This window comes from Aquarana catesbeiana, linkage group LG12 (genome assembly GCF_042186555.1).
Source record: "Aquarana catesbeiana isolate 2022-GZ linkage group LG12, ASM4218655v1, whole genome shotgun sequence".
In the NCBI taxonomy this organism is placed as follows: domain Eukaryota; kingdom Metazoa; phylum Chordata; class Amphibia; order Anura; family Ranidae; genus Aquarana; species Aquarana catesbeiana.
In genome coordinates, this window is record NC_133335.1 from 89,303,601 (window position 1) to 89,318,461 (window position 14,861).

General features: G+C 50.5%; 1 non-coding gene across 1 annotated transcript; it reads right to left on the reverse strand.

Annotated features, from left to right (window-relative positions):
- Positions 1 to 1,782: 1,782 nt before the first annotated feature.
- LOC141114618 (5.8S ribosomal RNA) lies at positions 1,783 to 1,935 on the reverse strand. The gene has a single exon (XR_012236949.1). It is a non-coding gene; the product is annotated as a 5.8S ribosomal RNA (ribosomal RNA).
- Between the last annotated feature and the right edge of the window lie 12,926 nt (positions 1,936 to 14,861).

Below are 14,861 nucleotides of genomic sequence, written 5' to 3' on the forward strand. Positions count from 1 at the left end.
TTTACGAAAGGCCAATCCACTTTGCACTTGGAAGTGCAGTCACTGTAGATCTGAGGAGGACATGCAAGGAAAATAAAAAAAATAGGATTTTTATAACAGCTTACCTGTAAAATCCTTTTCTTGGAGTACATCACGGGACACAGAGCAGCCATAGTAATTACTATGTGGGTTATAGGCCACCTTCAGGTGATGGACACTGACACACCCAAGACAGGAAGTCCCCCTCTATATAACTTCTCCCATACAGGGAGTACCTCAGTTTTTGTAGCAAAGCAATAAGTATCCCAACAAGAGGGGAGGGAGCTGTTATAAAAATCCTATTTTCTTTATCGTACATCACGGGAGACAGAGCAGCCATAGTAATTACTATGTGGGATGTCCCAAAGCAATGCCATCTGAGGGGAAGGAGACACAGAAAAAAGCAGGCCGCCATCACACGTGAGAATCTATACTGCTGCCCGCAGCACACTGCACCCAAAAGCGGCATGCTCAAGCCTTCTCACATCCACCTGATAGAATGTGGTGAACGTATGGACCAAAGACCAATTTGCAGCCTTGCAAATCTGAGTCATGGAGGCTTGGTGATGCACTGACCAAGAAGCACTTACTGCTCTGGTAGAGTGCGCTCTAACTTGAAAAGGTGGAACCCTCCTTTTCAAACCATAAGCCTGGATAATAACTTGCCGAATCCACTTAGAAATAGTAGACTTCGACTCTGCCTGCCCCTTCCTGGGGCCTTCTGGCAGCACAAACAAAACGTCAGTTTTCTGTATCTGAGCTGTCACTTTCAGATAGACTTTAACTGCTCACACTACATCAAGTGCATGCAATGACCTTTCCCCTGCAGAACTAGGTTCTGGAAAAAATGAAGGCAGGGCCACATCTTGGTTCAGATGAAACCCTGACACTACCTTAGGCAGAAAGGACGGGTGAGGACACAACACCACCCTATCTCTGTGAATAATTAGATATTACAAGAAAAGGCAGCCAACTCCGATACTCTTCTAGCAGAAGAAATAGCAACCAGAAAAACCAACTTCCTTGTCAAAAGGACCAATAGAATATGGCGTATTGGCTGAAAAAACTAAAGTCAAGTCCCATGGGCACAAGGGCGATCTAACTGGCAGATTTATACGCATTAGCCCTTGTATGAAGGCCCGGATTAAGGAATGCGAAGCAAGCGGTCTTTGAAACACCGATAAGGCCGAGATCTGACCCTTGATAGTACTCAAGGCCAGCTTCATTTCTACTCCCAACTGTAGAAAGGCAAGAATTCTACCTATGACCTACTTCCGAGGATGCCATCTCTTGGATTCACACAAGAGACATAAGTCCTCCAGACTCTATAGTAAATGATTCTGGAGGCCGGTTTCCTAGCATTAATCAGGGTAGTTACCATTGAACCTGAAAGCCCCCGACGCTTGTGGGAATGTGGGCTTCAATAGCCAAACCGTTAAATTTAGCGTTTGTAAGGAAAAATGGAACACTGGTCCCTGCAAGAGCAGGTCTGGACGCAGTGGAAGGGTCCATGGGTCCCCTACTGCCATCTTTATGATCTCTGCACACCAGGATCTTCTGGGCCATGCTGGGGCTACAAGAACTACCGGCTTTCCCTCCTGGGGGGAACCCATAAATCAGTGAAAACTGATCCCACGGGGTCACTAAGGCATTTGATGTCTATTTTTTTTCTTTTTTCGCCGCCTCCCGCGTCCCCCAGCTGACCTGGTCGTCGGGCCCCTGCGAGCGCCCCAGCTGTGCACTGGCAGGCAACCAACGGAGGAGCGACCCTCAGACAGGCACGGCCCCAGGAGGAGCCCGGGCCGCAAGGTGCGTTTGAAGTGTTGATGATAAATGTGTCCTGCAATTCACACTAATTCTCGCAGCTAGTTGCATTCTTCATCAACGCGCGAGCCGAGTGATCCACCGCTAAGAGTCTTGCTCTTTGTTCTCTTTCAAGGTTTTTCATTTCTGGCGCAAAGGGGAGACTCCACGGTTTTTCTCGCTCCGAAGGGGCCCTTCCCGGCGGACCGGGGCGGGCCCCCTCCTCAGCCGTGAGTGTCCAGCTGCTCGGCCGGACGCCCCCCCCCCGCAAGGGGTGCCCGGACTCGAGGCCGGGTAAAGGGCGGCGGTGCCCTGCGGAACCCGGCTCAGTCTGCTGGCGGGTTCCCCCTCGGGGTCAGAAGGGAGGGCCGCCCGAAGAGGTCTCTCCCCACGCGACTTCCCCCTCTAGCCAACGCATTCCTCTGGGTTCCGCAGGCCTCGGGAGGGGAGCCAGGCAGCCGCGAGCTACGCGGCCCGGCGCCTCCATCTCCCCTCCCGCCCACGATGGCTTAGTTTTCATCCCTTCTCGATGGGCCGAAGACACGCGCCTCCTCCCTTCGCGGTCTCGGTAATGAGCCTTCCGCAGGTTCACCTATGGAAACCTTGTTACGACTTTTACTTCCTCTAGATAGTCAAGTTTGATCATCTTCTCGGCGCTCCACCAGGGCAGTCGCGGGGCCGATCCGAGGACCTCACTAAACCATCCAATCAGTAGCGACGGGGTGTGTGTACAAAGGGCAGGGACTTGCGTTAATTATGACCCGCGCTTACTGGAAATTCCTCATTTATGGGAAATAATTGCAATCCCCGATCCCCATCACGAAAGCGGTTCAGCGGGTTACCCGTACCTGTCGGCGAAGGGTAGACACGCAGTGGTCCATTCAATGTAGCGCGCGTGCAGCCCCGGACATCTAAGGGCATCACAGACCTTTTATTGCTCGATCTCGTGTGGCTGAACGCTACTTGTCCCTCTAAGAAGTTGGACGCGGACCACCGGGGTTGCGTAACTAGTTAGCATGGAGGAGTCTCGTTCATTATCGGAATTAACCAGACAAATCGCTCCACCAACTAAGAACGGCCATGCACCACCACCCACAGAATCGAGAAAGAGCTATCAATCTGTCAATCCTTTCCATGTCCGGGCGAGCTTTTCCGTGTTGAGTCAAATTAAGCCGCAGGCTCCGCTCCTGATGGTGCCCTTCTGTCAATTGCTTTAAGTTGCAATTTTGCAACCATACCCCCCTGGAACCCAAAGACTTTGATTTCCCGGAAGCTGCTCAGCGGGTCATGGGAATAACGCCGCTGGATCGCCAGTCGGCATTGTTTATGGTCGGAACTAAGATCTGATCGTCTTCGAACCTTCGACTTTCGTTCTTGATTAATGAAAACATTCTTGGCAAATGCTTTCGCTTTGGTTCGTCTTGCGCCGGTCCAAGAATTTCACCTCTAGGGGCACAATATGAATGCCCCCGGCCGTCCCTCTTAGTCATGGCCCTAGTTCCGAAAACCAACAAAGTACAACAGGAGTCCGATTTGCATTATTTCTAACTGAAGTATTCAGGCGACCAGCCTGCTTTGAACACTAATTTTTTCAAAGTAAACCTTTGGGCCCCCAGGACACTCAGTCAAGAGCATTGGGGAGGTGCCGAAAGACAGGGGCTGGGACAGGCAGTAGCTCACCTCGCGGCGGACCGCCTGCTCGATCCCAAGATCCAACTACAAGCTTTTTAACTGCAGCAACTTAAATATATTCTATTGCAGCTGGAAATTTTTTATTTAAAGAACTGCTGCCATACATAACAAAAAGGGAAATAAACAAAGGAAGAACAAACCACTTACAGATTGGGCTGTAACTTAACTAGCCCACATTATGTAAAACAGAAAACAAAGAACGGTTCACTAATGCTGGTTCATAGTTTAGGTGCTTTTTCAAAGAACGCAGTTCCTCACTTACACTGAACCACTGTATTAGGTCAAGACCGGAAATTTTACAGCTTTTTCCATGGAACATTAACAGGCACCTTCCTCCCAGTCATTGCCAGAGACCCTGATTTGGGCACATATGCACCCTAACAGGTTACTGGCTACTGGAGGAACATCAGCCAGTCATAGTCCCTAATTTGGGACTTCTATTATCTTTAGAACTAACTATGCAAATTACAACTAAACTATACACTAAATATTAGAACACACAACAAAGCCTTACTATGGACGAGAACGTACAGATCTTAAATGACTGCAACCTTACTTCAAAACAAGAATAGAACAAAATCTAAAAGGAGGAGTGGAAAAGATAGTACACCCCACCACCATATCAAGAAACAGGGCAGCAGGCTTCAAGGAGGCTGGAAGAGGAAGCCCCTCAATAAACGGAACTCCTTTCTGGCCCAACCCGGTCTCCAGATTCCTCACCTTCACCGATTCCTGAAAAATATCACCCACCACCTCATGCACGGGCAGGATTTTGTCCCTAGAGGACACCAAACACCGAGCATGCCAAGTGTAATACAGCACTACCGTACTAATTAGAAAAAGTGACGACAACTCAAAACCTCTGCGAACTCTGAAGTTGCCATACACCTCTCAGCAAGGGACAAGGCAGGGAGGCGCGGATAGCCAATGGCATCCCCTACCCCCCCAAGAACCTCCATGTTGAAAGGGCACTGGACCAAGAAAGGGTCCATGGTCTCCAGTGCCCCCTACATTCCTGGCGAGGACAGCCTCTCTCTTCTATGTTCCTGTATTTGAGATTTGCGCGGACAGTCGTCCATGGAACGACCTCCATGCAAGATCCCAAAACTTGTTTGGAATTCAAGAGGGCTAGCCCCTCCCAGAGGACTCTCTCAGTGCAGTCCCTCAAAGACAGTGGCTTCAAAATGTCCGAGGCCATGACCCTTAGGTACAGCTCATGCTGACCCAACGAGCCCACCTCCAGGGCAGTTATCCGCCACTGCCTCGGCACCTTAATGCTTGTGGGACATAAGACGGGAGGAACCCGTGCAATCTCCTCACCCCCCATCCTCCCACTTATGAACAGCAAGAGCTCCTTGCATGAACGTTCCCACAGAGAAGGCAGGTCCACAAAGATGGTCTGCAAATTAAACTTTAAGAAAATGGTTGTGTAACACTACCGGGTTGACCATGTCCAACCCTCCATGCCTTCTCTGTTGATACGTGACCTCCCTCTTAATCAGGTTCAGTCTGTTTCCCCATAACAGCAGGAAAAACAGACCACAGACCCGTGCATAGAGGGATGCTGGCAACAGACATACGTAACTGACGTAGAGGAACTCTAGCAGCAAGTATGTTTTGACCAAGCTTACCCTCTCCCTCAACGTCAGCTTCCAGCCCTTCCAGGCATTCACCTACTGAGTGGCTCCCACCAGCCTACACTCCCAATTTCGCTTGCGATAATCACTGGGCCGAATAGGATGCCTAAAACTTTAATCTCTGGCTGGGGCCAGGGGAACACGTCCGGGAGGGGAAACTGCTCACCCTCCTTCCCAATCCAGAAAACTTTGCTCTTATTCCAATTGACCAAAAAACCAGATGCCTCAGCGTAGCCCCCCCGATCTGTGTTTCCACAAAAAGGGCCTCCTCTCGAGTAGACACCACCACCAAGACATCGCCCACGTAGGCCACCACCCTCACTGCCCAAACTGGTCCACTGCCAGGCTCCACCAAGACCCAAGACAAACGCTTACAGTCAAGCCTCCTTACGAAGGGATCTACAGCAAAGACGTAAAGAAGAGGGCTCAGGGGGCAACCCTGCCTGACACCAGAGTCCACAGAGAAAGAGGGACCCACCCAACCATTTAAAAGAGGGAAGCTCTCAGCCCTCCTATACAAAACTTCCAGCCAATTGACAAATTGATCAGGTAGGCCGTACTTCCTCAAAAGAAGCCAGAGGTACTCATGGCTTACTCGGTCAGAAGCCTTTGCCTGGTCTAACACCAGTAGATACTACCCATCACCCCCAGCCCTGCACCTCTCCACAACCTCCCGGATGGCACTAAAGGTACTCTGGCCGGAAATTGCGCAGTGCTGGGACACAGACAGCACCCTGTCCACGACTGCAGACAGACGTGTAAACAAAATCTTCGCCAGTATCTTTCTATCCGTAGTGAGAAGTGCGATTGGACACCAATTCTCCACCACGGATGGGTCTTTCCCCTTCGACAAAAGGATCAAGGCCGACCTTCTCATCGAGGGAGGCAACAAGCCCACAGCCAAACATTCTTTGAAAACCTCCCTCAAATGAGGAGCTAATAAGCTCTTAAAAGGTTTTATAAAATTCTGCCGTGAGTCCATCGGACCCAGGCGACTTTTTTGGCCTGTTCTATTTCAGCCATCGAAATCTCATCTGTCAAAGAGGCAGGGAAATCAGGCTCCACCTGAAGCGGAGTCTCATCAAGGAAATTCCTGACTCTCCATATCCAAAGGTTTCTTTTTCAGGATGCCTGAAAAGTGGTTCCTGACTATACCCAGGATCCCCGATCTGGACCGGACCAGACACCCCGTGGAATCCTTCAGGCCATACATGACCTTCAAACTCACTGCCTCACCCCAGCTCTTGAAAGGGATTACGGGAAGTTTTCCTCCCCGGATCCCTACAAGGACCAGGGAGGCGAGACGATTGTACTGGCACTCCTCCTTCATTTGAAGCTATAGATCAGATATCTGCTGTTGAGAGCCTCCAGCAGAAACCAAGCGGTCCAACCGCCTGCGTAACCTCTGGTAGGCCTGGTACTTGGAAGCTGCCCTGTACCTAGAGACCCCATGGAAAAAGCCTTCCGATCTCTTCTTCACTGCTTTCCACCATTCCTGGCGAGAGCAGCCGTTCGAGGAGTGAGGCTTGATCCATGAGGAAGGTCTCATAGGCCTCCCTCACCTCAGAGTCCTCAAGTAGCAACCCATTCAGGTACCACAAACCCTGCCCTTTCTAAGTGGTTTCAGCCACATTCAAAGCAACAGAAACCATACAGTGATCGGAGAACTCCGTCTGCAGCACAGGGGCTGCAAAGACATAGTCCCCCTTCAAAAAACAAAACAAAAAACTATCTACTTTTACAACTGCCTCTGGCATACGTGTACCCAGTGTGGTTGGGGAAGTGACAAATGTGCACCTCAATCACTCGTCAGCAAGCCACCAGACCAGTCTTAAAAAGAACTGCTACTCCACTACAGGGCTCGGCCGCAAGAGACCAGAGGGAGGGCCCGTACCTCCACTCCCTCTTTGCTAGATGCATCTCTGCCACAGATGCCAGCCAGGTCTCCTGCAAAAACAAAATGTCAGCATCAATACGGCTGAGAAAATCAAAGGCCACAAAACGAGCCGCCGTAGAACGAACACTTGCAACATTAATGGTCGCAAGGCATATTGGAGAGGGCGCTGCCATCCTTAGTGATTAGGAGGTTTATGCTCTCTTCCAGAAATACACACTAAACCTACATATCGTCCTTCTCCTCTAACTCAGAGGAGGAAAAGATACCATACCTGTTACCTAGCAAAGCAGGTCCACCAACGCCACCCTTACCATTTGCCCCAGGCAAAGGAGCCACTCCCTCCCCTTACCCTTCCTCTTTCTTTTCTTCCCCTACAAACCCACCCTACTAACACCTCCTCACCACCATCTTCATCTGTCCTACCGCTAGAGGCAGCTTTTGGCCGTTTCTGCAAACCCCTCACAGATTCGGTCACCTCCATTTCTTCCTGGGCTCAACTGGAAGAGATTCCAGGAAGAGGAGGGGAAGGGAAGGGAGAAGAGGGAGGAGGAGGAGGAGGAGGAGGAGGAGGAGGAGGAGGAGGAGGAAAAGGTCTCTTGGGGGGGGACTTTAGAAGAGGAGCCACCTGACTCCCCTGGATTACCAGAATCCCTAGATCTTCCTGGGACTGGTTCTGGGGTCCCCGGGACATCCCGCTGATTTTCCTCTGGACTACCTTGGTTAGCTCTCCTTGCCTCAGTTGTCCCCTGCCTCCGCCTCTTCGATCTCCTTTGGGGAAGCGGGGCGGCCTGCCCCCGAGAACCAGCCTTGGGACCACGGGCATCCGAGTCCACAGGCCTCTCATCAGCCAACGGGGCCTCATCAGCCCGTGTCCGAGCCTGAACTTAAATTTCTTCCCCACCTCCAGAGGCATACCCCCTGAAGGCCTTTGGGCATCTGCTAAAAGAATGCCCCATCACCCCACACAAATTACAGCAAATCAGGCTGCATGTTTCAGCCGCATGCCCAAATTTGTAAGACGTGCACTCTGCACTAACGTGAGTCAGGGTCCCACACTTAAAACAGCGCCGGGGCTGGCCAGGATAGAAACCAAGATCCTATCACGCCCAATAAAGGCGCTACCAGGGACATGGGACATGCTGTTCCCCTGCGTCCTAATCCTGATCCTGGCTGTCCAAGCCACAGTACAGACCCCGCGCTCATCCAGGCACTTCTTTAATGGACCCAGCAGTTGACCATATCTCCCCAGCCACGTAGCAATGTCCTCCGGAGGGAGGGACTCATTCCTGACCAACACCGTCACATTCTTTACCTCCTCCTGCCTGGACAGAGCAATGACCCGAAAGCTCTTTCAGGGGTCTAGACGTTTCAAAAGTTCATAGTTGGTCAGGAACAACTCCATCTTAACTGTCAATTCAAAGATAATGTTGAACTCGTGGGAATTGCTGGGATGTATAAACAGCAAAAAGGTCCGACACACTCTAAAACCCATGGAGAGCACAAGGTCGACCACAGCACCCCGGGTAGGGCACTGCCCTGAACCCGCGAACTTCAATTGAACCACATTCCTCTGCTTTCTCTTTGGACCACCTATACCCCTTGACCACGGACTTGCCCCCTGGAGCTGCTCCGCCGAGGAAGCCTGGAAGTTTTGGGTGCCAAACCGGCTGTATAGGTGGTCCAGAGGAACTCGGAAACCCGCCACCTGAGCGAAGGAACGTCCCTCCCTCAGGGCCGTTAGCAGACTGGCCTCCTGCGTGCCCCCTAGGACATGGCCTGGAAGGGGAGCCTCCACAGAGGGCCCCACCAAAAGGGTGAGCCACTGAAGGAGAAACCCCAGCTGCCTCAGCCCCAGTCACCCGGGACCGTACCTCCTTCCTTCTCACCACTGGCTGATCACCAGAAGAGCTCGCCACAGGGTCTCCCAGCAGGGAGTCAGCTTGGGTTCCCAGCAAGGTGCCCCATTTCTCCGGCCACCCAGAGCCCTCGGCCGTGGCACAAGCCCCACAAGAGTTCACCACCACCTCAGGCCGAGCTTCCCCCAACAGGGGCTCCTCCAGCTGGCGGATGAACTCTAGTGCGGGGCAATCATCCCACCTTACATTCCCCCCAACTTGCAGCCTGAGCCGCCTGCAGCCCACTGGACTCACCCCCGGATGCTTCCATGCTCTTGACCCCTCCACGACGATCCCCTGGGTGATCGAAGGACCGGAAGTGACTTCATCCGCAGACCGGAAGTGGTCCGGGCGGCCGGCCAACAGGTTATCTGCTTCACTGGAGATACCCAGACCTGCCTGCACACCTGCCCCTCTCACAGACTGGGGTCTGGCAGGCTCCCGGGGATCCTCCACAGAAACGCCTCCCGTAGCTACTGCTGACACCTGGGGACCTACAGCCTCAGCACTCATCACTGGCTGCCTCTCCTTCCCGGCTCACGCCTGGCTCTGGAGCCGCCACCTTCTCCTGCCACTGGGATTGCGCTTGTCCCCTCCTCCTCGCCTGGCTACCTTCCTCACTGGTTCTGTGGAGCGCCTTCCGCGTTTCAAGCAGGAAGCCTTGTTCCTCCAACCACCGCTTGTACAGGCTTCCCAGAAGGTCCCATAACTCCCGGCATTGATCCTTGAGGGAATCAATAGCCTCTTTAAAATTTAAAAATATTACTGCTAACTCGATCCCTTCTGTTCCTCAGGTTTGTTAGAACCGACATCCTAGAACAGAAGGCCAGCGTTGCCTTCTTCATGAGGGCCTTAATTCTCACCCTCCTCTTCTGGGCCTTACTAGCATCCTCCCTGGGTTGGAGCTTGGTCCAATCGAGGATCTCTACCTGGGTACCCATGAACAGTCTCTCCTCCCTGGTTAGGTCCTTGAAGACCAGGAAGCTTTGCGGTCCTCCAGGCCGGGAAACATGCCCTCGGCCTGGGCTCGAGGAGGCCATTGCTCCCCTCCTCTCCAAGGCTTCTGGTTCCTATCGGGAACACATGAACACACGTCCTCACTCAACAAATTACCGCCGCTTCTGGCACCAGACTTACCCTCCAATAGATCCTCGATAAAGGATTTAAAAAGTGTACTCATTCCAATTACAGGACTTCGAAAGAGTCCTGTATTGTTATTTTACATCACTACCTCCCCGAGTCTGGAGTGGGTAAATTGCACGCCTGCTGCCTTCCTTGGATGTGGTAGCCATTTTTCAGGCTCCCGCTCTGGAATCAAACCCTGATTCCCCATTACCCGAAGTCACCATGGTAGGCACAGAAAAGAGCATCAAAGTTGATAGAGCAGACATCCAAATGTATCGTCGCCATCACGGAGCCGTGCGATTGGCCCGAGGTTATCTAGAGTCACCAAAGTGGCCGGGGAAGGGGCCGGAGCCCCCAGAGTGGTTTTGGTCTGATAAATGCACGCATCCCCGGGGGTTAGCGCTCATTGGCATGTATTAGCTCTAGAATTACCACTGTTATCCACGTAGCCGATGGAGCCAAAGGAACCATAACTGATTTAATGAGCCATTCTCTGTTTCACTGTACCGGCCACGTGTACTTACACGTACATGGCTTAATCTTTGAGACAAGCATATGCTACTGGCAGGATCAACCAGGTAGACTGTCGTCAGAAACAGCCTCCGGGGGGAGGGAGGGCTGCGTGCCGTGGGCGGAGGGGGGCGCCGTCCGCCTTATTGAAGGTGGCTGTGGGGGGCGCTTGAGAGGCGGGCGGGCAGGAGGCTCGGCCAAAGCCTCCCCTCCCGTCGGCCTCAACGTTGTGCTCTCCTGCAGCTGGTCTGTGGGAGGGTGCCTTGCAGAGGTATCGGGGCTGTCGGGGAAAATCTGCTTGGGCACTGGTGCTGGTGGCCGGCCGGGCGAGGGGACATGGGGGTGCGGCCGGTTAAAACCACTCGGCTCGTGCCCTCACCCGGCTCCGCCACCATCGGCGTCCGTCTGGCCGGCCTGATTCTCCTTTGGGTCCTGGCAGACTCACCGTCAGGGACCGTGGGGGGAGGGAGGCCCACCCCAGGTGGGGTGGAGGCTCCCGGGTGGCCCGCGACCTCCGGGGCGCACCCTCCCCGCCAGGCAGCAGCATCGGTCCGAGCAAGCATCAGATGTCTATTACATTAGATGATCTCCTCCCCGTAGGGTGGAGACCACTGACCGGATTGACTCCATGTGAAAAGAGCGGATGCTTAGGAACTGGTTTAGGTCCTTGAGGTCTCTCTTAACCTGACGGTGGAGACGTCGCGACTGCCTGGAGGCTGTCGCCCCTTGTCCTGGAGAGGACACACGTTTAAAGAAAGGGACGCCTACTTTTCCTTTTAACTGGTAAAAGGGTACTTTTACCACTTGAAATTTTCTATATGTATTTGTCCAAATCATCCCAGAACAGCCGCTCCCCATGACAGGGGAACCCCAACAGTTTCTTGCATGGCGATTCGGCTGACCAGTGCTTTGGCCACAGACTTTTTCACATCTGCACTAGCAAGAGAGCAAGGCATGACGCCTGATGAATGGAATCCTTAATAGCATCAACCGCAAAACTTAAGGCAAGTCAGCCAAGTTCTGGGCCTGTTGAGCAGGTACAAGTTTAAGGACCTGCTTCACTTGGTCTTTTAGGGATTGACAAATGCCAATTGCTGCTACTGCAGGTTGAGTCACTGCACCAGCCATAGCAAAAGAGGTCTTAAGCAAGGATTCCAGCTTTTTATCTACTGGATCCCTAAACACCTGGACATTGTCCACTGGACTAGTTAGACTCTTATTCACGCAAGAAATAGCGGCATCAACTGCCGGTTCTGAAACTGACTCTTCAGAGGAAGAACCATCAGTCTGTCCCTCTTCCTGGCCCCCTGATGGTAATTCATCATCTGCCCACTGCTATTCCCCTGCTTGAGGGTCCGGGTTGGGGGAAGGGGACCTAACATGCTTTTTCCCACTCCAGGAAGAAGTTGCGATTAGAGCAGCTAACCTTTCCTCTAAGCCAACAGAAGCCGAAGAAAAAAAACTTCCTCAGTGACGTATGCAGGGGCTGAAATGTTGGCTGGCTTCTTCAGGTCTTGCAGGAGGGGAAGGTACTGCGGACACATGACCAGGATCCTCAGAAGCGGAAGGCAACGCCTTTGCGTTACAGCCCCTCTGCAGGAACGCATAGTCCTAAGCACAAAAGCAGAGGTGTGTATAATATATATATATATATATATATATATATATATATATATTCTCTCAATTTCTATGCAAAGAATTCTCTCTGCTCCTCTGAAGCCACAGCCCTCAAAAGAGAAGTAAGAGAAAAACTGGGCAGTCTGCCAAGAATCAAAACATTCTTTATCAGTTGAACTTAAGTATTAACATTGTAACAATTTGTCAATGGAATAGACTGTGTGTGTAAGTGAAAAAAGTTTAACCACTTAAACACTAAACCATTTGCTGACATTTGTTGGTTTCAAGTTAAAATCATTTTTTTTTGCTAGAAAATTACTTAGAACCCCCAAACATTATATATTTTTTTAGAAGACACCCTAGAGAATAAAATGGTGGTTGTTGCAATATTTTATGTCACTGTATTTGCGCAGCGGTCTTTGAAAAAATTAAGTTAATGAATTAAAAACAAAAAAAAAAAAAAAACCCAACAAGTAAAGTTAGCCCATTTTTTTTTTGTATAATGTAAAAGATTTTACGTCGCGAGAATCATGAGAGAATCATGATCTTTTTACTCTAAGCAAAAAAAAAAAAAAAAAAAAAAAAAAAAAAAAAAAATCGAGATTCTTATTTTGGCCAGAATCGTGCAGCTCCAATATATAAATACATATATATATACTGCTATTACTGCTCAGCCTGATGCTGAGTAGACGTGTCTTAGGAATGCCTGAATCCACACAGCTTACGTGCCCAGGAATGCTCCTGTGTCCCTCCAAATGCTCAGATCTCTTATAGTGAGGCTTTCTTAAAAAGTTAGCCCGCTCTGCGTCGTTATGCACGCTAAAACCCACGCGCACGTCGGCCGCGCTAACCATGCCCCCCTTCCCTGCTGTCAGAATGTTCCATTTAAAATGTTCGATTCCCACGCACGTGTGCGCGAGACAGCCGCTGGGGTAAAGAGAAGAGGAAATGGGTCTGCTTAGGGGAACTGCCAGCGCCGCACAGAAGACGGACGATCCCCTCCTTTTCCTCCTGGAGACTGAGGCTGGAGGAAAGCAAACTGATCCTTTCAAGACCTGCTGCACTGAGCATAATCACTGGGAAGCAGCATGGTAAGTAAACACCAGGTATGTTTAAACTTTCACACCCTCTAGTGGCGAAAGACAGGCAAGACAGCATCTACCCAAATAGGAAGAAACCCATAAGTGAACCATGTGTTTCTTAGGATTATCTTCACTTACCTTTTCCGCCGCAGGATACTGCTGGAGACCAGACAGACCCAATCTTCACCCATCACGATGGGCCAAGTCATGACGGACCTTCAGGGACTGGGTCCCCTTTTATGGGGTCCTCTTTCCTGGACCTGTATAGCACCCTGCCAGAAGACTTTTGGTATTCAGTTGAAAGACCAAAGTGCTGGATTCCAGGGTCCAGCTCTCTAAAAGAAGCATTACAGGCAAAACTTTGTTCTTCCACGAGGCCCGGGTACCATCCATCTTGGCTTTTTCTTGGCACCTTGAATGGATCCGGTTGCATAGCTCCATGACCCAGTAAGGATCCTGCAGCGGAGCTTTCTTTAGCACATCTTTACCCGTGACCAACACCTTAGACACTGGTGAAAAAACTGAGGTACTCCCTGTATGGGAGGGGTTATATAGAGGGGGACTTCCTGTCTTGGGTGTGCCAGTGTCCATCACCTGAAGGTGGCCTACAACCCACATAGTAATTACTATGGCTGCTCTGTGTCCCGTGATGTACGATAAAGAAACATAATTTTAGCTTGCACATGACTGGATAATAAAATCAGCAGAACTTCACCTCATTTCAGATCTTTCCCTCAGATCTACAGTGACTGCACTTCCAAGTGTGCTTTCAGTGCACTTTCAAGTGCAATTGCAGTGCACTTGTAGTGCAAAGTGGATTTGCCTTTCGTAAATAACCCCCCATTGTGTTTTTTTCAAAATTGTCGCTCTTTTGTTTATAGCACAAGAAATTAAAACCACAGAGGTGATCAAATAAAACCAAAAGAAATCTCCATTTGTGGGAAAAAAAGGACGTAAATTTTGTTTGGGTACGTCGCACAACCACGCAATTGTCAGTTAAAGCGACGCAGTGCCGTATCGCAAAAAAAATGGCCTGGTCATTGAGCAGCCAAATCTTCCGGGGCTGAAGTGGTTAATTAGTAATTGGGACACTGCAAAGTCACACATGGCTCTGTGACCTAAGTAGCACATCACAGTAACTTAAAGAGATGGTCACCCACCAGCAATGTATACTCGCCAATATATGTTCCTTCCTGCAAGACTCCATATTGAGTAAGCTTGAGTGTTAGATCTTACATGAGTAAATTACTTTACTGCCAACACCCCGTGGCCACTTAGGCTCATTTACATACTCTTCCATACCCAGAAGCCCTGTTCTTCTTAAGCAAAGACTTGAAAGACTGCAAGGAGGAACTTGGTCGGTGACTCTAACTGAATGAGAGACAGTAGAGACAATTCTCATCCTATACTTGTGGGAAATTGCTTGTGCAGCAAAACATTCAATATAAAAACAAGAACAATGCATCAAACTATTTTTACAGCAAAATTTCCTAAGATGTGCTTTAGGCAGTATTTTGTATTGAAAAATTAGAACAAGTGCATTAACAGATGGTAGACTTATGAAAAAGGCAAAACACAATACGGT